This window comes from Cupressus sempervirens, chromosome 9 (assembly GCF_028749045.1).
Source record: "Cupressus sempervirens isolate cs-2001-9-10 chromosome 9, ASM2874904v1, whole genome shotgun sequence".
NCBI lineage: Eukaryota > Viridiplantae > Streptophyta > Pinopsida > Cupressales > Cupressaceae > Cupressus > Cupressus sempervirens.
In genome coordinates, this window is record NC_143126.1 from 302643840 (window position 1) to 302668240 (window position 24401).

Below are 24401 nucleotides of genomic sequence, written 5' to 3' on the forward strand. Positions count from 1 at the left end.
TCCACTACAGAGGTAGAGTATGTTGCTGCTATAGAGGTAGCCAAGGAGATGATATGGCTTTAGTTCTTCTTAGAAGAATTGGGACATCCTCAAAAGGATAATTATTTGTTCACAGATAGTTAGAGTGCCATTCATCTTGCTAAGAATTCAGCTTTGCATTCTAAGACCAAACACATATAGTTGCGGTACCATTTCATTCGATCAGTTTTGGAGGATGGACAGTTAAAGCTAGAGAAGATACATACCAATGACAATCTAGTAGATATGTTGACAAAGGTTGTAACAAGGGAGAAGCTAAACTCCTCTTCAGCTTCGGTTGGTCTTTTAGACTGAACATGAATAAAAGAACAGTAGAGTCCAGGGTGGTTTGATCCAGTGGGAGCCCCATGTGGTAGTGGTATTGCTACAGGATCAGTCTCCAAGTGGGAGATTGTTGTTTAGTGTGGAGCCTGATCAGTCCCCAAGTGGGAGATTTTTAGATTGTGGTGACTGATCAGGAAAGTACTATACATACTTCATAATTAGTGGGGTACAGGGCATCACCTCAAATTTTTTTTTTGGTACTATTCGGCCATCATTTTGGTACTATTCACCATTTGTAGATTTGCCACTAAAGTTATGGCTAATTATGGCCGACATGTTATAACCCTAAAGCAGTTTAATACTTGTATAAAAGGGTTTAGGGTTGGGTACTTTTCATTATGTTGTGATGCAAAATTGGTTCTTGTGGCAGTATTGAGCTATAAGGGATTACAAATTGTAATTAGGTTGTAATCATTGGATTGTAATAAGTTCAGACTTGCTATTTGGTGGACGTAGCCCAGGGATTGGGTGAACCATGTTAAATCTTGGTGCCTTGTGTTCATTTCTGTGTCATCTATTATTTTTTGTTATTGATTATATTTGCACGTAGTTTTAATTTTTGTCGGTGGTTTATCCTAACACTCTGTTTACTCCAATCTACTTCCATGCTAAGATCTACTACCTCTATAGTCCTCTACCCCTGCGGTCACTGAGCCCTCATGTTTGGTTGCTAGAATTTTTTATTTCACCAAATTTTTTTCCAGCAACGGTTAGTTGATGGTTGTATGGCTGTCAAATTTTTTGCAGTGATTGTAATTTTCTAGAGAGTTTAATTTTGGAGTAGCAGTTTGTTTTTTGGCCATAACTTGAGCATACAGAGGTCTTTTTTGATTCAAAAGAAGCATCAGAAAGCTAGTTTTTAGATGGAGACAATGATGCTAGTTTCATTTCATTTGGAGTCAATTTGACCTCCCATTTTTGACATTAAAGTAGAGGCTTCCATTTCCTCCCTCTCTGCATCTGGAATCCATGTTCTTTTCTCAATTTTTGTACTTTCTATAGTTATTTCTTTGGTATTTGAGGGATATATTTATACATTGTGGGGGGGAGAATTTTCTTTTCTATAATTTGCTTCATAATAGACCCTTCTACTTTCATCTTTTTCTCTCAATGTCAAATCCTTTTGTGACTCGGCTAACGCTACACAACTATCACACTTGGAAAGCACAAATGACTAGGCTTCTCATGTCATGAGGCTTATGGTCATGTCTAGATGAGAATCGACCTATTCTATAATGCTTTTTGGAGGTTCTTTAGCATATAAAAAAAATAGATGATGCCATGGGATTGATTGCACTGAACATCTTAGATAGTCTCTTGTTTCACTTGGATGGAGTGACCACTCCTTGGGCTATTTGGACCAAGTTTTCAACTTGTTTGGCACAATGAATGAGTTTTAGGCACTACAACTTGATGTAGAGTTGACTTCTTTGACACTTTCTAGCTTTTACTACATTAAGGACTTCTTGATGAAGTTCAAATCTCTACTTACGATTTTGCAGGGATGTGGAAAAACCAAAACATATGATGAGTGTATCTTTTTGATACTCTCAAAGTTGTAAGGATAGTATCTGATCTTTTCTTCTAATTTCTACTCCACTATGGATTCCTTGGGTAATAGACATCAAATACCCTCTTTTGAGACATTTTGTTATAGGTTAACTCATGAGTAGTCCAAGCTTACTTAGATGGATTCACTTACAAGTTCATAGTCACATGCATTGCTTGCCAAGGATACACAAGAGCGAAAGTCAAAGTAGATATTAGATTCCTCTTAGCACCTTACTAGTCCATCATCTTCTTCTACAAAGAAGGTGAAAAAGAAGACTAAGATTCCTACCTATTCCTATTTTTAGAAGGGACCTCATGATGAGTCACGTTGTTTTCAGAAGAGATTTGAAGGCCATGAGAAATAGATTACAGATTTGCAAGCTCTTCTTCAGAAGAGAACTTTTCCTCTCCATCCTCTTCTACCTCATAAGGGTTTTCATTTTACTCTTCTTCCATCTCTTTGACATTTACACTAGATTTTGGACAAGGTCATGCATTATGGGCATCCATTGCATTCCCTTTCCAGGTCCCTTGGATACTGGATTTAGGTGCTTCTCACCATATAACATCTTCTGACAGTGTCTTCTCTACTCTTAAGGCTTCTCCCATTCCTCATATTCTCATGGAAAATAACACTACCCTATTAGTTTGGGAGAAAGGTTCAATTAGCATTCAGGATGGCACCTTCAATGATGTATTATATGTTCCATCTCTATCTGCAAACCTTCTCTCAATTTCTCAAATTACGCATAGTGGATCAGGGAACAGTTGAGTTCACTGCAGATTTAGTCTTCATTTGGGATCATGCAACAAGAGGTCTTATTTCTATAGGGATAATTGATCATTCCACTCGTCTCTATACCTTCTCATACTTTGGTCCACTATCTCCATTATTGGAGCACACTTCTTCTCTTTCGTGAGAGCATCATGTGGTGCAGTCAGGATACTTGAACCTTTGTATTGTTCTTGAGATTACCACACCACATCTAGTTGAAGTTTTTTCTCTTTAGTAGGATTCTTCTTCAACTTTGTCTGACCCTCTAGCTCCATTCATTGAGCCTCTAGGTGCACCTATTGTAGATTTTATAGATGACATTCATCTCCTCTTTCATGACAGTGTTAGCACACTTGCATTAGGGATTTCCATTTAGGATCCTCATGTTTTCTCCTTTTAGCATCAATTAGGCCTTCTAGTTTCACCTCTCATTCCAATGTTTCCTTGTTCTATGCCCTTTTTTCTTTCATATTGGAGTTTTATTGGTTCAATTATTTCTATAGGGATTCCATCATTCTAGGGGGGCTTTGGTGTCTCTTCTCATGGGGGGGCTAGTTGTACTTATGGTTTTCAAAGAGTCTCTTGAGCCATTTCCAATCTTTTTCCTTGGGGGGTCTTGTTGAGGTTTCTTTCCTTCATGTTTTTTTCAGCATGTTCTTACCTCCTTTTGGAGGAGGGTTTTTCCCATGAGGTTTTCCCTCTTTCTTTGTTTTTAGAGGTTGCATTTCTTTGCATTGTACTTGGGTACCTAACATGGCCTAGTAGTCAAGACCCATTCTACATTTCATCATATCTTTTGTGAGCTTAAGTGCATTCCCCTAAGTTGTACTTAAGGGGGGGTGTTATTATATATTATTTTTATTTACGCTTTACTTAAGTTTATTTAGATAAATGCATTATTTATTAGTTATTATCTAGGAGTTAGCATACTTTTACATATTGACTTGTTGACAACACAGGAGTTTATTCCTACCTTGTCATACTTATCCTCTTGTCTATGTGGAGGATAATTCACCTTTTTTGGACATATTCTTTGTTGTCATACTTATCTCCTAGTGCTTTCTAGCTCATTCTAGAAGCTTCCTAGAGGCCTTTATAAGCAAGCTCTCCTATTGTATTTTTGTACAATATTTTTTTTTTCATTGTTGGCATATATTTTATCTCACACCATTGAGATTCTCCAATCCCTAGCTTTCCTTCTTTGGTTTCTCTTCAACAATTTATTTGCATGCAAGTGGTCTTAGTGATCTGTGAAGTTGGCTTTCACAACTTCTACACTAAGCTTCATGGAAACTTTTAGATTTTGTCTTCTACCTTCCATTCCACCATGGATGTTTTGGGTACTAGATTTACCATGATATCCTTTGAGGATTTTTGTGATTGTTTGAATCAAGAGAAAGCTATGCTCTCTTTTTTGGATTCTCTCATAAGCTCACAAACTCATGCATTGGTAGCTTAGACATCTTCTGGAAATAAGGTGAAGAGACATTAGTCACATACTATAGAGTCTTAGATTGATTCTATCCCTCACATCACATCAGGCCCACCTCCTCCTAAGGGAGATATACTAAATCTAGATATACCAAAGTGTTCTTATTGCAATAAGCTCAATTATGATGGGTCACATTTCTATGAGAAGAAGCTAGATGGCTATGCCAAATAGGTTTCATATTTGATAGCTCTCCTTCAGAAGAGAAACATTGATATTCCCTCTACTTCTGACATATCTTCTTCATCATCATCAATTCAGTCAGATGGTAAAGACATAGGAAAGGGTCATGCACCATGTGCAAACACTACTCCACATTCTTCTAGATGGTTACTAGATTTATGTGCTTTACACCATATGGAATCTTCTTAAGAGAATCTTCTTAGGATTTGTTCTCTTCTTTTGAGGCTTCTCCTACTCCACACATTTTGATGGAGAACAACACTATTATGACTATATGTGGGAAAGGTTCTATTGATATTTATGATGGTACATTTCATGATGTACTATGTGTTCTATATTTTTCCTCTAACCTTCTCTCTATTTATCATCTTACACATAGTGGGATAGGGAAGACAATTGAGTTTGCACAAGATTTAGTGCACATCAGAGATAGTAAGATAGACAATATTGTTGCTACATAGAATATTGGTCATTCTTTCCAATTATACTCTTCCTCTCTCATTTTGGTCTACTATCTCCACTATCAAATACTCACTCTCCTTCTTCACAAGAGATTGCTGAGGTGAAGTTGGGTCACTTGAACTTATGTGTTGTTCCTAAGACTAGTGTTGTGACTTCTACACCTTCCTCCTATTTATATTCCATCTATTGCATAAGAATACTCTTCTAAATTTCCTACCATTGTAGCTCTAGTCATAGAGCCACCAACTATAGTTGTTGAGGACATATCAAAGGACACAAATCTCCTCTCAAATGACAGATTCAATACACCTATTATCCCACCTCCATTGGAGATCTCATTACATTCTCCTTTGAGCATCAACTAGAACTTCGAGATTCATGTTACATTTAGGGGTTTCATCCTCCTTGTCCACTACCTTTGTTTCTTTCAAATTGGAGCCACATTGGTTTTTTTATCCACACAAGAGTTCTGCCATTTTGGAGGGGGCTATGGAATCTCAAGCCTCCATACTTATGGTTTTGAGAGAGTCTCTTGAGACATATAATTTGTACTTTTTCTTTCTATCTCTTTTTGGAGTAGGGTTTTTCCCACATGGTTTTCCCTATTTCTCTATTTCATAGAGATCTAGTTGTGATTGGGTACCTTATTAGGCCTTGTTGCCAAGACCTAAGTTTTCTTTCAGCATTGTAGTTTCCTTTCTTTTTCATGCATTGTTTTTAGCTATATTGTTGCTCAAGGAGGGTGTTAGAGTAAAGGATTAATTTAGTTTCATTTATTAAATTACCTTTACTCCCTTATTAAGATTTCCCTTTATGCACTTTTATTTCTATTTAATAGTTAAATAATAATTATTAAATTCCATTTACATCTTAGGGTTTCCCTTTTAGGTTTTACAATCTCCTTCTATAAGGATTGATCAATTGTAAATTTCAATTCATTCTTCAAACTAATAATATATTCTTTCATATTTGCAAAGCCAAACCCTTGCCTTCTCTTTGTGATAGCTTTTTGCATGTAGGTGCTCTTTAGGTTTTATGGATTTGTATTAATCAAATCCTTAAGATATCAAAGTAGCCATTTCTATTGCCCTAGTACTCATCAGTCTTGATTTTTGAAATACCTTTAATAGTCCATTATTTTCCTTTAGAACACTCATGTGTGGGTATCCTCACTCAAAAGAGTGATAAAGAAGACAAAAGACCCATCACATTTATGAATTCCCCACTTAAAAATGCTGAATTAGATTATCCTTATCTAGATAAACAATCATTCAAGTCATTGTTAATGCAGTCAAGTCATTGCTAATGCAGAATGAGTTAGGGGAAAGAGAAGGAAAATGGATGGCCATCTTACAAGAGTTTGAATTAGAAATTCAACCAATGAAGCTAGTAAGTGGACAAGGTTGAACAAAGATGATAGCCAACAATGAATAATAAAGAATAGTGTCTCAAGTAGACACTAATGAAGGGATAATCATAGATGTCTTGTACCAAGATATTATATTCTACCTCTTTCAAAATCAATAACCTTAATGGATGACTAGTTCCCAAGGTAGAGGACTGAAAATGAAATGTGAGTCTTACATGCTTCAAGATGGAAAATTATACAAGAAAAACTATGAGTGAATTTACTTGAAGTGTTTAGGTCATGAAGAAGTAAGAGAAGTACTAGAGCAATATCATGACAAGTATGGTACTAGAAATGGATCAGCGGAGGCCATGACCCATTAGATTATGAGATGAGGATACTTTGGTCTACTATTTTCAAGGACATGTATGAACATGTATGTTATTGTCACATTTGAAAAAAAATTTCCTACAAGGAGAAAAAACCAACCATGTTGTTGGCACTCAAAATTGCATTCCCATTTTGAGCACTCATTTGAAATTTTGAGAAAGTCAAGCTCTATGAATGCCCATAATTGAATGTGCACTCGGCTATCCATTTGAGATCCTTAAGGAGTTCAATGTCTCTAACACTTTTCATTCAGTTTTCCTAAGCCTTCCATGATGGTAATTTGTCATTCTGAGTTATATGACAAAGTCTTATTTTGAACAAATCCTAAATCTTCTTTCTACCCCATTTAATATGCAGAATTTAGTCAAGAACCTATTACTTTATACAAATCCACCACGTCCTTTGAAATCCTTTAGCCCCTTCTCATTTTCTTGCTCAGGGCATGCCCCTTTAAACCTTAGGCAAACTTGAAATAATGTTTTGCTTAAATCTATATTAAGTTTAAGGTAATCAGGGTTTACACGTTTTTAAATCCAACAAGTTGCTTTTCAAACTTACAATGCAAGTCTCGACGATTGAAGATCTTGTTCAGATCGACGGAGGGCACCGGCCCACATTTTCAAAATGCGAGGAAGTTACAAAATGTGGGTAAGTGCATGAGTGACATCTATCACTTATGAAGACACAAGGAGATGTTCGTACGAGCGAAGAGGACAATCTATGAACATCGTCAATCTGTGTGAGATTGATGAATGAGGCATACTCGCATTTTCAAGATGAGAGGTAGATAAATATTGTGGGCGTGCCACTTTGCGATGTGTGGCACAGTGGGACCAAAATGAGAGGAAGTAATGATGTCATGGGCACCGAAGTTTTGAATGCCACAGTCAGGTTTGTCAAAACATGTGCAATAAAAGGTATTTTCTCATTGGTCAGGATCATTGTGATGGGCCACCTATTATTGAAATTCTGAATCACCGTCGATCTAAGCCAGCATCAAGGGCTAGCATTTGCCCGCATTGTTTTATCTCCGTATGATTTTATAATGCGGGTAAAAGGATTGTGGACCCCTATCACAATTAACCAAATCATGCCATTTTGAAGTGTCACATGTTTTGTGATAAAGGAACAGTGCAATGGTTATTCAAGATTTTCTTCATCAACTATTGATCTTCTTTAGATTGACGGAGGGCGCTGGCCCGCTATATCAACATGCTTGCAAGGTAAGAAGTGCGGGAATGTGCAAGCCTGACATATGGGGCGGACTTAGGTCATTGATTCAATTTTGATCTGCGGTTCTTGCGTGTTTGCATTTCTTAGAAGCAAGAAGCACCCACTAAAAGATAAATTGCACACATGGCTAATTATGATTGGGTTATTTCGGACCAGCTTTCCTAGTGGATTTCGAAGCTGTCATGCTCACATTTTCAACTTATAAGATTTTCAAGATCGATGGTGCATATTTTACTATTGAAGGTGGTATCATTATGCATATTAATGAGAGATGAAAGCCTTCGTGTGTGAAAGTAAAGAACAGGGTGTAACAAGTGAGATTTTTCCAATATCAACTTGTGCGAGTAGAAATTCGTGAGTCATCTCTGAACGAAAAAAATTACTACTAGGATTGAGATAAATTTGGCACGAGTGTCAAGTAGTTGGCTCAAGGATAAAATGTAGAAGTTATAGAGATAAAAGAAAAGGCTTCAGGTAAGTTTGTATACCATAAGCCCTTGCATTTTTCAGTCCTGGTGATTTATTCAAAAGATGTTTCTAAAGATTTCACTAAGTCTGAGGGTATGGATAGCAGAAGGATTGTTCGTTAAGAGTAGTTGGTTCTGGGACACTGATACTTTGAAAAATGATTTATTTATTTTTAGAGGATGGTTCAAAAAAGAAAAATGGTTAGCTTTGTATGCCTGTGTATGGTTTTTTGAGAGAGGAAAGCTAGTAATCAGGTGTCGTAGTCAAGTCACCAAGGTGGTAAGAAGAACAAGGAACATACTTTGTAAGCTAACAACCTTTTCAGCAGAAACATCATCTTTTAAACAAATTTTCAAAGCATCTTAGTTTGATGCCAAGGTAGTATAAATATTTGAGACCCTGTGCATAGTTTTGGAAGAGGGTGAGGAAGATTTTATACCCTTGGGTATAGTCTTCTTCACTTTTTGTGCATGTCCCCCCTTTTTGTGTCAGTAGATGGAAAATTTTGGCAAGAAGTTGGTTAAGGAAGCAGACATGGCTGGGGATTAGAGCATCCCTATTTTGTTATTTTTAATAACCACATTATTTTTCAGCTTCTGTACTACATGCTAAGTAATGATTCTATTATTTCTGAAGCCTGGCATGATCAGTAAAGAGTGGGAAGTAAAGATGATTCTCATTTAGTAGTCATCTTGACAAAACCCATGGGCCTAGGTTGGTGCGTATTTTTTAGAGTTGATTTTGTCATTGATAGGGTGGTCTTAGCAATTGCACACCCAATAAATCAGTGGTGGAGCCAAATCAACAAACAGTGGTAACAGAAAAGGAGCTTACAGGAGAATATTTGATCTACATGATGTTCTGTTAATCATTTTTCTTTTTTCTTCCATTAAAAACTTGTGATATCTTTTGTAAGGGACACTTTTTAGTTCTCTATGCCCGAAGCTTGTTGCATCTCACAAGTATTTAAGTGAGATCCCAAGGCTAGAAAATGAGGTTGGTCGGTTTTCTATTTTTCTAGTTCCTAGAGCTCTGCTCAGGCTATGAAAGCCACATACCCAACATGTCTTGTATGAACAGCATATGGATTTCATAGATAGTTCTGATACAGTAGTGTGATCTTATATCTTGTTTTATGCATTCCTAATGTACTTATTTCAAGGAGATAAATACAGTGTGCAGAAGGTTTTGAATTTCAATATAATTCTGTCTCCTTTCTTGTTGAGTTTGTAATGTTATATATTCAAGAACAAAGATCTTGAACCTATTTGTAATTGCTCAGTTGTATGTTTGAAGTTTGCTGGCCTTTAACTCAAGGAGTCATATAATTGATTGTGGTTTCAAACAAGGTTGCAGATTCAACTAAGAAGGATGTGAGAAAGTATGAGGTTATATTGGATATTGTTGTCTAATTCATAAGGTGAATAGATTGAACATGAATGTATTAACATATGCCATATGTTGATTGATGTTCAATGATGCATAATTATGGAGTGTAGGATTGCCCTAATGGATAAGGCACTGGTCGTTCATAGGATCATTAAATTTTTTGCTGCATATTGAACATGCTGTCTTTTCTCAATATAAATCAATCTTTTTCCCTTCATGTTGAAGTGGACATAAAAGTTTTAAACCCTCACTCAGTTTATGAATAATATCAGTTTGCACTTGGCTATTGTAGAATCTATGTTGTTTCATAAACCATTAGGAGAAATAAGGGTTTTATCTGCTTCTTAATAGATTCAGTGTATGCTTTGACAATTGGTACAATATAAAGAATCTGTAGGTCCACCCAACTAGGTTTTGCAGAGCCTGAAGAAGAAGAAGGGCCATGCCTTATAGTTGGCCCTGTGTCTGAAATGATATGATTAAAATGGGAGTTAGCTGCCCCTAGATATGTCAGGTTCTCATGGGGATAATTGGAAATGGTTAACATTTTCAAACGCCAACAAAATGATGACTCTATTGGGGAGACTGTGAAGTAATTCACTGTTAAAAGGACAAGAATCTCTGGTATATAATTTAAAATTTTCAGTCCTACTCTTAGTTGAGTTTTGCCCATCTGAGTCACCAACAAAATGGTGACTCTGCTAGGGAGGCTGTGAAGTAATTCACTATTAAAAGGACAAGAATCTCTGGTATATAATTTAAAATTTTCAGTCCTACTCTCAGTTGGGTTTTGCCCATCCAAGTCACCAACAAAATGGAAACTTTGCTGGGGAGGCTGTGAAGTAATTCACTGTTAAAAGGACAAGAATCTCTAGTATATAATTTAAAAATTTCAGTCCTACTCTCAGTTGGGTTTTGCCCATCCGAGTCACCAACAAAATGGCGACTCTGCTAGGGAGGCTGTGAAGTAATTCACTGTTAAATGGAAAGAATCTTTGGTATATAATTTGAAAATTTCAGTCCTACTCTCAGTTGGGTTTTGCCCATCTGAGTCACCAACAAAATGGTGACTCTATTGGGGACTGTATTGAATTAGATTTAAGACAAACCTTGAAAATTTGAAAAGAAGAGATTCAATACAGCAGGAGAAGTGCATTAAAAAGTTTCAGCAGTAAGTTCTCTGATGTTCTTTCTAGTTTTCTTACTCCGAATCATGCACCCCAGTAAGTTTTTATCCACTTATAGTAGTATTTTTCAAGGTTGAATAAAAATTGTGTTGCTAAGAGTGTTCATCTTCAATCATGTCAACCGGTTGTTGTTTTCAGAATACTGTTGTAATTCAGAGTTAGAATTGGTGAAAGATGTTTTCTCTCTTTTAAATTTTTTAAAAAGTTTTGCAAAGTTTTCAAGTTGAATTTTCAGTTCAGATCTGTAGTGTTATGAATCATGTTTAAAATATTTCTCACATATGTGAGTGGCGACTCTATCTAAAGGATCTCTAAATCATTGTACATCAGTGATGTATAAATTGTTTTTGAGATTTTTTAGTGGAATCAAGCAGATCTGAAAGTTAGATGAATTTGCAAGCAAGAAGAGAGACCTATTATAAGTTTTTGACCAATAAGTTTCAGAGTGTTGTTTGATTTGTCGTTAAAAGTTTTTGAAATGATAAATGCAAATCATAGCTGTGCTTTCATTTCTCTCTTCAATGAGATGGTGACTCTATAAGGTTATCATAAGTGGTGTGAGGAATTCATGTTAGCACCAGGCTAATCAGCAAATCAGTGGTTTCATACAGCAAAACTTGAGGTATTTTATACTTTCATGCAATTTTCTTTCCCATGAAAGTTAGTTCTACATATGTATTCTCCATCGAGTGAAGTTTGAGCACTAAGAAGAGGAGAATAGTTTTATGTTTTATACATTTCGTTGGATTTGGTTTCAATTGTTGTTTTACAGTTGTGAAGTTTATTTGAAGCATTCATTTGGTAGAGGGTTGTGAAGATCTACTGCAAATGATGAATTCTGAAAGTATTTAATGATGAATGAGTCTTGAGTTGAAGAATGTCGAGTTTCATCTCATCTAGTATGCAACCTGTTAGTGAAATTCCTAGATCCATCTCTACCAGGAGGTATATGCCATTGAATTTTAATGGTATTCATGGTTTTCCAAATATTATGCCTTATGATCTCAGAAAGTATTTACCTAAGTTTAGTGGAAACCATGAAATTTCAGCCAGTCATCATGTTCAGTTGTTTAGTGACTTGGTTGGTGATTTTGAAATTGCTCATGAAGACATTCAGATGAAATTGTTTGTTCAGACTTTAGAAGATGATGCTAGGGACTGGTTTTCATTCTTACCAGCATGTTCAGTTTCATCTTGTGATGAATTAATGTCAGCCTTCATGATGCAGTTCGAGGAAAGAGTAAGCATCTTTGACTATTTTGATAAGTTTTTGAAAATTCAAATCAGGAATGGTGAGTTAGTTCCTGAATTTAATATCAAATTTGCAAAGATTTTAAATGAAATTCCTGAAATTTACAAGCCAGATGATCAAATGTGTTTAGTGGTTTATCTCGGTGCATTTGATAAAAAGATGAACTATCTGTTGAGAGATAAGGAACCTAGAACTTTGTATCAAGCATTCATGATAGCAATAGAGATTGAGAATAACATAAAATATGGCTTAACTCAGAGTCACTTCTCTAGAAATGTTTGCTGGCAAGATGAGGTGCAAAGAACAAATCAATGTCATATAGAATGTTTAATTTCAGATCAGCAAATAAGCACTACTATTGTTGTAAATAGTTTTGTTGAAGATTCAAAAATAAAAATATGTGAGCATGAAATCTCTTTGTTGCAAAGAAGAAATGATTCCATTCATGCTGAATTGAATGCACATGTTTATGGTATTACAACAGCGAATGATAGAATTGATTCATTTGATGAGTTATCCAGGCAAGATATAAATCCAGTCATTCATTTTCCTATTGATGATTCACATTGTGTTGAAAACATAACGAATTAGGAAGAGGAAAGGTATTTATCTCAGTATGAGGATGAAGAACCTAGAAGTGATGCATCAAGTGATAAAGATGAAATTGCTGATCCAACATATTGTGAAGAAGCATCATGTGAAGACAATGGCGACACTTTTTGCTCAGGTCAAGAAGAGGATTGTGATAGTACATATGCATCTTCATGTGAATTAGATGTTGATTGGGAAGAAGAGAGCAATGACAAAAGTGAGTGTTCTCTTGCTAGTAAGGGTATGAGTACTATTTCTAAATCTGAAAGTGAGTTTCCATTTCAAAATTGTGTAAATCAGTTTGAGATTAAAAGTTATGAAGAAAATGTGTCTACAAAATATGAAGACAAAGAGGTTATATATAAGGACATATTACCTAATTGTGTAGAAAAATGTCTTGAAGATGCATATAGTGATGATCTGTATGTGATTGATCCTGAGATTAATGCATCAACACCTATTGGTAAGATAAACGATGATTTTCTTGCAAGACATTTGAATCAACTATATGGAGACAATGAAAGTAACTTTGATTTGTATTCTACATGCTTCATTGACGGAGTGGATGTTGAGTCTTCATATGATTTTGATTTTTCTTCTTCATATGCTAAAAGTGTCCATGACAGTGACGTTAGAAATGGTTTTAAAGTTTTCACTAATCCGTTACATGGTGAGGAGTTTGATGTTGATCAACATATCATTTGTCCTAATGTCTACAAAGGTGGTTTGCATGGAGTTATCAATCCTCTTTTTGAAGAAAACATGGACAATTCAGATTTAGCTAAGAATGAGTTTAATGATGATATTTTATCCTACTACTGTAAGAGATCAGAATGTTTTTTCGAGTTTGACAGTGAATATGATCATGATGTTGCATCTGATTATGATAACAAGGTGTTTGATGAGACGGTTATTGAAAATTTGCCTATACCTTGCAACTATTTTTATGATGAATATTTTATTGTGATGACTAATCCACTTGCTGATCTCAAAAAATCATTTGAAGATCCTGGATTATTTTTCAGATGTTGATATTGATGACATATGTGAGTATCAGTTAGATTGTTCATTTGATTCCTATCCAGTTATGCAAAGGGATACACAGTTTGAAGGTATGTGTGATCCTTTTCCCCAAGTTGAATATGAAGCCTTCATATTAAAAAATGATAGCATGCATGAGTCATTAAATAAAGAGAGTTTTCAGTTTCAGTCTGATATGTTTAACCATGCTGATAAGAACTTTCGTAATGAGAAAATGGTTGAGGATGAAGTAAGTTTTTATATGCATTATGAAAGTAAGAGTGATGATTTTGTTTTGCCAAGTGATCTATTATATAATGATAATACGATTGGTGAAATGGATAGAAGAAGAAATTTTAGTTTACCTCATGAAAGTTCAAATGAGAATCATGTTTATGATAGAGGTAAACAATTTTGTTAAAGTTCGGTGGCCCGAGGTCACCGTTTGTAAATAGTAGAAGTAGTTGTTTCCATACTTTCAATAAGCTGTTCAAGAGAAGTTTTTTTGTTTTAGGTATGTGGTCTACTTCTCCCAGAGATTTGGAATCTTACCATGCCCACAAGAGACATGCTTCCCCAGATAGAGCCACTGTTGGCGCTCAAAATTGCATTCCCATTTTGAGCATTCATTTGAAATTTTGAGAAAGTCAAGCTCTATGAATGCCCATAATTGAATGTGCACTCAGCTACCCCTTTGAGATCCTTAAGGTGTTCAATGTCTCTGACACTTTTCATTCAGTTTTCCTAAGCCTTCCATGACGATAATTTGTCATTCTGAGTTATATAAAAAAGTCTTATTTTGAACAAATCCTAAATTTGCTTTCTACCCTATTTAATATGCAGAATTCAGTCAAGAACCTATTACTTTATACAAATCCACCACGTCCTTTGAAATCCTTTAGCCCCTTCTCATTTTCTTGCTCAAGGCATGCCTCTTTAAACCTTAGGAAAACTTGAAATAATGTTTTGATTAAATCTATTTTAAGTTTAAGGTAATCAGGGTTTACACGTTTTTAAATCCAAAAAGTTTCTTTTCAAACTTACAATGCAAGTCTTGGTGATTGAAGATCTTGTTCAAATTGACGGAGGGCACTGGCCCGCATTTTTAAAATGCGAGGAAGTTAGAAAATGCAGGTAAGTGCATGAGTGACATTTGTCCCTTATGAAGACACAAGGAGATGTTTGTACGAGCGAAGAGGAGAATTTATGAACATTGTCAATCTGTGTGAGATCGATGAATGAGGCATACTCGCATTTTCAAGATGAGAGGCAGATAAATATTGTGGGCATGCCACTTTGTGACGCGTGGCACAATGGGACCAAAATGCGAGGAAGTAACGATGTCATGGGCACCAAAGTTTTGAATGTCGCGGTCAGGTTTGTCAGAACACGTGCAATAAAAGGTATTTTCTCATTGGTCAGGATCATTGTGATGGGCTGCCTATTATTGAAATTCTGAATCACCGTCGATCTAAGCCAGCATCAAGGGCTAGTGTTTGCTCACATTGTTTTATCTCCGTATGATTTTATAATGCGGGTAAAAGGATTGTGGACCCGTATCGCAATTAACCAAATCATGCCATTTTGAAGTGTCACATGTTTTGTGATAAAGGAACAGTGCAATGGTTATTCAAGATTTTCTTCATCAACCGTTGATCTTCTTTAGATCGATGGAGGGCGCTGGCCCGCTATATCAACATGCTCGCAAGATAAGAAGTGGGAGAATGCGCAAGCCTAACATGTGGGGCGGACTCAGGTCGTTGATTCAATTCAGATCTGTGGTTCTTGCATGTTTGCATTTCTTAGAAGCAAGAAGCGCCCACTAAAAGATAAATTGTACACATGGCTAATTATGATTGGGTTATTTTGGACCAGCTTTCCTAGTGGATTTCGAAGCCATCATGCTCACATTTTCAAATTATAAGATTTTCAAGATCAACGGTGCATATTTTACTACTGAAGCTGGTATCATTATGCATATTAATGAGACATGAAAGCCTTTGCGTGTGAAAGTAAAGAATAGGGTGTAACAAGTGAGATTTTCCCAATATCAACTTGTGCGAGTAGAAATTTGTGAGTCATCTCTGAACGAACAAAAATACTGCTGGGATTGAGATAAATTTGGCATGAGTGTCAAGTAGTTGGCTCAAGGATAAAATGCAAAAGTTACAGAGATAAAAGAAAAGGCTTCAGGTAAGTTTGTATACCATAAGCCCCTGAATTTTTCAGTCCTGGTGATTTATTCAAAAGATGTTTCTAAAGATTTCACTAAGTCTAAGGGTATGGATAGCAGAAGGATTGTTCGTTAAGAGTAGTTGGTTCTGGGACACTGATACTTTGAAAAATGATTTATTTATTTTCAGAGGATGGTTCAGAAAAGGAAAATGGTTAGCTTTGTATGCCTATGTATGGTTTTTTGAGAGAGGAAAGCTAGTAATCAGGTGTCGTAGTCAAGTCACCAAGGTGGTAAGAAGAACAAGGAACATACTTTGTAAGCTAACAACCTTTTCAGCAGAAACATCATCTTTTAAAAAAAATTTCAAAGCATCTTAGTTTGATGCCAGGGTAGCAGAAATATTTGAGATCCTGTGCATAGTTTTGGAAGAGGGCGAGGAAGATTTTATACCCTTGGGTATAGTCTTCTTCACTTTTTGTGTGTGTCCCCCCTTTTTGTGTCAGTAGATGGAAAATTTTGGCAAGAAGTTGGTTAAGGAAGTAGACGTGGTTGGGGATTAGAGCATCCCTATTTTGTTATTTTTAATAACCACATTATTTTTTGGCTTCTGTACTGCATGCTAAGTAATGATTCTGTTATTTTTGAAGCCTGGCATGATCAGTAAAGAGTGGGAAGTAAAGATGATTCTCATTTAGTAGTCATCTTGACAAAACCCATGGGCCTAGGTTGGTGCGTATTTTTCAGAGTTTATTTTGTCATTGATAGGGCAGTCTTAGCAATTGCGCACCCAATAAATCAGTGGTGGAGCCGAATCAGCAAATAGTGGTAACAGAAAAAGAGCTTACAGGAGAATATTTGATCTACATGACGTTCTATTAATCATTTTTCTTTTTTCTTCTGTTACAAACTTGTGATATCTTTTGTAAGGGACACTTGTCAGTTCTCTATGCCTGAAGCTTGTTGCATCTCACAGTATTTAAGTGAGATCCCAAGGCTAGAAAATGAGGTTGGTCGGTTTTCTATTTTTCCAGTTCCTAGAGCTCTACTCAGGCTGTGAAAGCCACATACCCAACATGTCTTGTATGAACAACATATGGATTTCATAGATAGTTCTGATATAGTAGTGTGATCTTGTATCTTGTTTTATGCATTCCTAATGTACTTATTTCAAGGAGATAAATATAGTGTACAGAAGGTTTTGAATTTCAATATAAGTCTGTCTCCTTTCTTGTTGAGTTTGTAATGTTATATGTTCAAGAACAAAGATCTTGAACCTATTGGCAATTGCCCGGTTGTATGTTTGAAGTTTGCTGGCCTTTAACTCAAGGAGTCATATAATTGCTTGTGGTTTCAAACAAGGTTGCAGATTCAACTAAGAAGGATGTGAGAAAGTATGGGGTTATATTGGATATTGTTGTCTAATTCATAAGGTGAACAGATTGAACATGAATGTATTAACATATGCCATATGTTGATTGATGTTCAAGGATGCATAATTATGGAGTGTAGGATTTCCCTAATGGATAAGGCACTGGTCGTTCATAGGATCATTAAATTTTTTGCTGCATATTGAACATGTTGTCTTTTCTCAATATAAATCAATCTTTTTCCCTTCATGTTGAAGTGGACATAAAAGTTTTAAACCCTCACTTAGTTTATGAATAATATTGGTTTTCACCTGGCTATTGTAGAATCTATGTTGTTTCATAAACCATTAGGAGAAATAAGGGTTTTATTTGCTTCTTAATAGATTTAGTGTATGCTTTGACAACTGGTACCATATAAAGAATCTATAGGTCTACCCACCTAGGTTTTGTAGAGCCTAAAGAAGAAGAAGGGCCATGCCTTATAGTTGGCCCTGTGTCTGAAATGATATGTTTAAAATGGGAGTTAGCTTCCCCTAGATATGTCAGGTTCTCATGGGGATAATTGGAAATGGGTAACGTTTTCAAACACCAATACATGCCATTGCAACCAGTGTTTGAGGTTTGCCCCTTTTCCAAGTGGGGGTTAGATTTCATTGGGCCTATAAACCCATCATCATCAACAAGGCATATGTTTGTTATACAAACTACATATTATTGCATATGGTGGACCAAAGATGAAACTTTTAGAAATTGTATAGAAAAAGTGGTCACTAACTTCCTAGAAGAACACATTTCAACTAGGTTTGGAATGCCATTCTTCTTGGTATGTGATAATGGGTCATCTTTTGCATCAATTTTTCTTACTCAATGGGCATTGGAGAACCAAGTCATAATCAAATTTTCATCCAACTATTGTCCCAATGGAATGATGTAGTTGAGTCCACCAACAAGAATATGATAACAGTCAAGAAATTCTTGCTCACAAAAAATCTAAAAGATTGGTTGTGATGTCCTCGTTTTGACATATAATTTAAATAATAAATAAATATTTTATATAAAGTAATATTAATAATAATATTATATTATAAGTAATATTATATAATAATCATATTATATATGTCGTATTATAATAGTAATATGAAAATATGAATGAAATAATAAATAATGATAAAGATATATTTTAATATAGCAATACTATATTAATAAAGTATTATAATATAATATAATATAATATACATAGTTGATATATTATTAAAATAATATATTTTATAATATAATTATTAATATAATATATCTTATGATATTAATTAATATAATCAAAGCTCATTAATATAAATAAATAATTAATATAGTTAATATAACTATATTATTATTATAATATAATAAATATTATGAAATGACATGACCCTTTCTATTTATATATATATATATAACATTGGTAAGATCATCAGAGGAAAAGATAATGAAATTTATACAAATTAGAGAAAAGTTGTAAATGCCCTGAAAGGGGACATTACAAGTGGTATCAAAGCATGATCCTACCATCATGTACTAAATTATTAGTGATGAGAAATAGCTAATAAAAATAAAAGGTAAAGACATAACATATATAACAAGAAAATATTGTAGACAAGAAAATATTGTGTAGTCTAAGGTTTGGTAGTCAGCAAGACATCCATACAATAGCATCAGAGAATCACCAATATATTCATTCAGTGGCAATAGTATAGGTACCTTCATTGGTGTGTGCACAAAGAACTATAATTGGATTATATCAAAACATAACCAATCAAAAAATTATCATCATCATAGACAAGACCTTAAGATGAGAGCTAAATTAAAAATGACATCTCATACATCATAATTTGAATGTTAAATTAAGACAAGTGGAATAGCTGTCAGATGTAGTCACTACATGAGCATCTCCAAAAAGTAACAAGGAAAGATATATATGCAATTACATAGTCCAAATCTACAAATGGTAAACTTGTTAGAGCATAATCTCAGTATATGAATGAGGAGAAAAGCATGTTTTGTAATGACAAACATAAAAATATTGGGATTACTTATTTGGGATGCTTAGAATGGCCTGAGGAAAATCTATATAGTTACATGCTAGAATTTGGATTAATAGAATGAATAGTTACCATAATGATCAAGATGGTGCAGTAGCAATTTGGAACCAATTCATGGGCACTGAAAAATTCAACATAAATTGTATCTATCAAGTTTGATTTTAAGGTGGAATTAAAAATCAATACAACTGTTCAAAATGACCAATGCATGCGCAGTCTTTAGATAAACCATTGTAAATTTTACATTCCTAAAAATTTATAGTGTATAATTAAGGGCCGTCTGTAATTGTCTTTGTGTTTTGCAATGCCACATCTCTTCAATGAATTAGATGTAATAGAATGTCTCCACAATTAAGCATACTCAAAAAATTATGATGTGGAATAAGGGAAAAGCTCTATAGTTGTCCTTATGTTTTGCCTACTAATGCATGGGTAGGCCATAAATTAGGGTTTATTGTTGAAAGGGACACTATGGAATCTATCACAATGTTCACAGACAAAATTAGTAATCATGAAATAATTTTTATAAAGAATCCCATTTGTGGACACTAAAACAATGGAACATAAATTTGTAACTATCAACTTTATTTTTTAATAATGGAATTAAAAATCAATATATGAGGTGTTCATAATGACCAAAATAAGAGAAAATAATTGATGAATTACATATGCATATGGTTGAATTGCAACCATAACTCACTGTTTCAAAGAAAAATCATGTCACGTAGAACTGAAGGCTCACATATTATATACACTAAGAAAATAACAAATCATAAAAACAAAACTAACTTATACTCTTTGTGGACATTTATTTCTCTATAGATGAAGATGTTTCCGTTATGAAGAATGAAATTAGGCTATGAAATGTATGAACAGATGTTGAAATCATCGCCACATGACCAAAATGAAATCAACACACTAAGAGTGGTGTCATAATGAGAGGTATATGAGACATACCACTAGGAGAGAAAATAACATGAAGAATGAAAGACATGGAAGATAGAAGGAAGTCGCATAAGTCTAAATGCGATGTTATTGGCTGAGCCAGCAAATATATATGAAAAGTTTGAGATAGCAATGTCATAAGCAAAGCCATGATGGAAGAGAAAAAATGACAACATAGCCATGGTAGCCCATAATATGCAAGAATGAATAGATAAATACATCATAGCAGCACCAAGAGTGTGACCATACAAAGTAGGAATAAAAAAGAAAGGACTTATGATCATCATGCATATGAGAGTTGGAGATTAATGGAGGAAAATTGCCATATCGAATCAAAGGGATGTCTTATTAGATAGAAGTATAAATGACACTTGTAAATTATTGAAGAAAGGAGAGACTCGCAACATAATCTAAATTGATCAATCTAAATTGTTAGTCATAGATATTGAATTTATATGGTGGTCATTCACTAAAGACTCTTAAGGAAGAATCATTGAAGATTTAGCAAGCTTCCAAAACTCCTATTCCTAGGGGTTGGGGGAAGGTGATATAGACTCAAAGAATAAATTTGAAGAGGCTACTAAATATTGAATATTTCAATCAACATAAGCTCGTCTTTGATTTATTTTGAATTTTGAATTTTAAGGTGAAATTACTAAAATTCTTTTATTTTGGGATTCTCATTTGAGAATCAAATTGTTTTTAGGATTAAACTAGAGGAAGACCTTAAGTGGATATGGAGATTACTTCACATTCCTAAATCACCACTTCAACACATAAAGGTAATGAAGTAAGTTATATATTTTGTTCATGCATTTTATTGAGAACTAATTGTTAAGTGTCCTTGTTATTATTGAAACATTTTGTTATTGCGAAGAATATTGAATGGTCTATCAATGATTCTAGTTATAATTAAATGAAATTGAATTTTTAGTTGATAGGTAATGATAAAATAATTAGATATTTACCATTATAATGATTGAATAGAATTAAGTTTTCAATCTAAGTGAGATTAGTTTCTAATTATTATCACAAATAATATTATTAAGTAAAATCAATAAGGTCACCATCTTTCAAGATAATACAAGGCTTGCGGTGGAATGGGTTGGGTGACAACACTCAGAGGTACTAGGTAAGGCTTGCGATGAGATGGGCATTGGGTTGTATCATCCAAGGGTACTAGGTAAGGCCTATAGTGGAGCGAATACCTTGGGGTACATCATACAAAGGTACTATCTTGGAGACAATGATTAGTGAGAGATAATAATAATGAGGGAGAATGGTGAGGCCCATGATTGGGTAACAGGGGACCCTATTATAGTTTCTCCTTTTGTCTATACTTTTGATTGACAAGTCACTAAATTGAGACCATAAAATACCTTGTAAGGGGATTGATATAAGGATATCCTAAAAAGGAGAATTTATATATAAATGTGTACTAATAATATTTTGTGGTTGCAGGTTCACAAATCAAGGAATTGCATAACACGTGTCTTCATCTATTTGCACCATGTATGCTTTGTGTCTTCATCTGTCTGCATCGTGTATGCTTTGTATCTTCATTTGTTCGCATCATATATGCTTCATACTTTTATGCATTTATGTGTCTGCTTTGTGTTTTTATTCATTAAGATGTATACCTCATAAATATTTTAGGCCTTTGTATGTAAATATGTTTTGTGCTTATGAAGGAGCTTGTGTATGAATGATTTTGCTTGAGGACAAGCAAATTCGATAAGGGAGGACTATGATGTCCCCGTTTTGACATATAATTCAAATAATAAATAAATATTTTATATAAAGTAATATTAATATTAATATTATATTATAAGTAATATTATATAATAATCATATTATATATGTCGTATTATAATAGTAATATGAAAATACAAATGAAATAATAAATAATGATATATATATATATTTTAATATAGAAATGCTATATTAATAAAGTATTATAATATAATATAATATACATAGTTGATATATTATTAAAATAATATATGTTATAATATAATATATCTCATAATATTAATTAATATAATCAAAGCTTACTAATATAAATATATAATTAATATAACTATATTATTATTATTATTATTATATAATTAATATTACGAAAGGACATGACCCTTTCTACACACACACACAAACACACACACATGTATTGTATGCATGTATTAATAATATTGGTAAGATCATCAGATGAAAATATAATGAAATTTATACAAACTAGAGAAAACATGTAAATATCCTAAAAGGGGACATTACATTGGTATACTCAATTGAAATACACATTGTGGATAGAAAAGGTTAGGATAAAGAATGCTTTAGGCACATCCCCGTATCTACATTTCTATAGACAAGAACCAATATTTTCACTCAACCTCAAGATTCTAGTGCTAAAATTTATGAGAGGATACACTTAGGATGCTGGCAGGGTCCAAATAAGATTAGTGAATCTCTTGAAATTGATGAGAAGAGGAAAAAATCTTTAGAACATATGTCAAAACATCAAGTTATCATAAAATGTTGGTTCGACAAAAGATCCATGATCAAATCTTTCAGAATCTTAGACCTTGTTCTTGTGTGGGATAAGGCAAAAGAAAAACTAGGCAATCATACCAAGTTTCAATGCTTGTGGATTGGTCCTTATTTCATTGTAGATATTCTAGGGGAAAACACCTTTAGGCTAAGTATTTTATAAGGGGAATTGGTTCCATTACCACTTAATGACATGTTTCTGAAACACTATTTTGAAGCCTAACACACAAAAAAAGTTTGTTTTCTTTTAGTTGTGTGTTTTATTTTAGTTGTGTGTTTTCTTTAAGTTATGTATGCGTGTTTTAGTTTGTTTTGGGGTTAAGGTGTGATCAAGTTTTTCCTTGGTAACTAAGGACATCCCAATTGGTCTCAATTTAGGGAAGAGGCATTTCTTCATCAAAGTATTTGGATAACTTTATTTCTTATAAAAATTAAACTACAGGTGTCACTTATAGTCATAAAGGATTTCTAGCCTTTAAAGTTAGAATCTAAGTTGATCACTCTCAACACTTTAAAAATTTAAAGAATTGATCATCTAGGTTCTCTTCAAATCTAGGTCGATGTTAGAAAGGGGCAATTGAAAACATATCATTTCAAATAAAGGGTCTTTTAAAAGACCTATAAAGATTATTATTTGGCATGAGGGTTTCATAAAGGCTCTTATTAAAAGAAGAACACAAGAGTTATTAAATTGAAAATTGATCTAGAAAGGGAACACTAATGCCTTGGCCACACAATCTAAACATGGTCAAGGTCAGAAAAAGAAAATAAAAGAAAGAAAAATTATAATGGTGTCACATAAAAGATATTAGACACTTGTAATGGTAATCGAATATAGAGCTAGCATTTTAGTTGTACTCTTATTCTGCATAATGAACAAAAGACTTCAAGGAAGAATCAAGTGGAAACACGTGAGCTCTATGAAGCAAGTTAAGAATATTACCAAAGATTCAAAGACAAAGCAATCAAAAACTTGATAAGAGCCCTCTAAATGAATTCTCTCATATGGTCATACAATAATGGTTAACATGTTTAAAGGTATTTCCAATGTCTATTTTGATTTCCAAAAGACTGCTTTTCGCATTGCTAAACACTCATGATGGTTGACACCTAAAAACTTCAAAAGGAATTGAGATACTAAACACACACTGAGCATAAAAATTTGAGATTTTGAGTTCTTGGTTTCCAAGTAATTAGAGGCAACTTGTAACATCTAGAATCTAGTTGTCACTTGACATAAATTAGAATAATTCTTGCTATTTAAGAAATATCTTTGTCATGTCTTCCTTATTTTCAGGGCTATTTGTTGTGGTTTCATAATGCACACCCCATTTTGGACTCAAAATGGGGACCCCCTCTATTGAAGCATGAGATCTCTTTTAGAGCATCTAGTCAGACCTCTTTATGGATCAAGATTTCTCTCTGATTTAAAACCATTTTAGGGTCTCTAATTAGGCAAGTCTGAGCAATGCCAGATGGTTAGAAAAACAAATTTTTGCTTCAAAATATTAAAAAGCATAGGTGCGCACCTGTGCACATGTGCATGTGCACTCAATGTAAAACATGCACACTCACCTCTAATCTTGCAGGTGC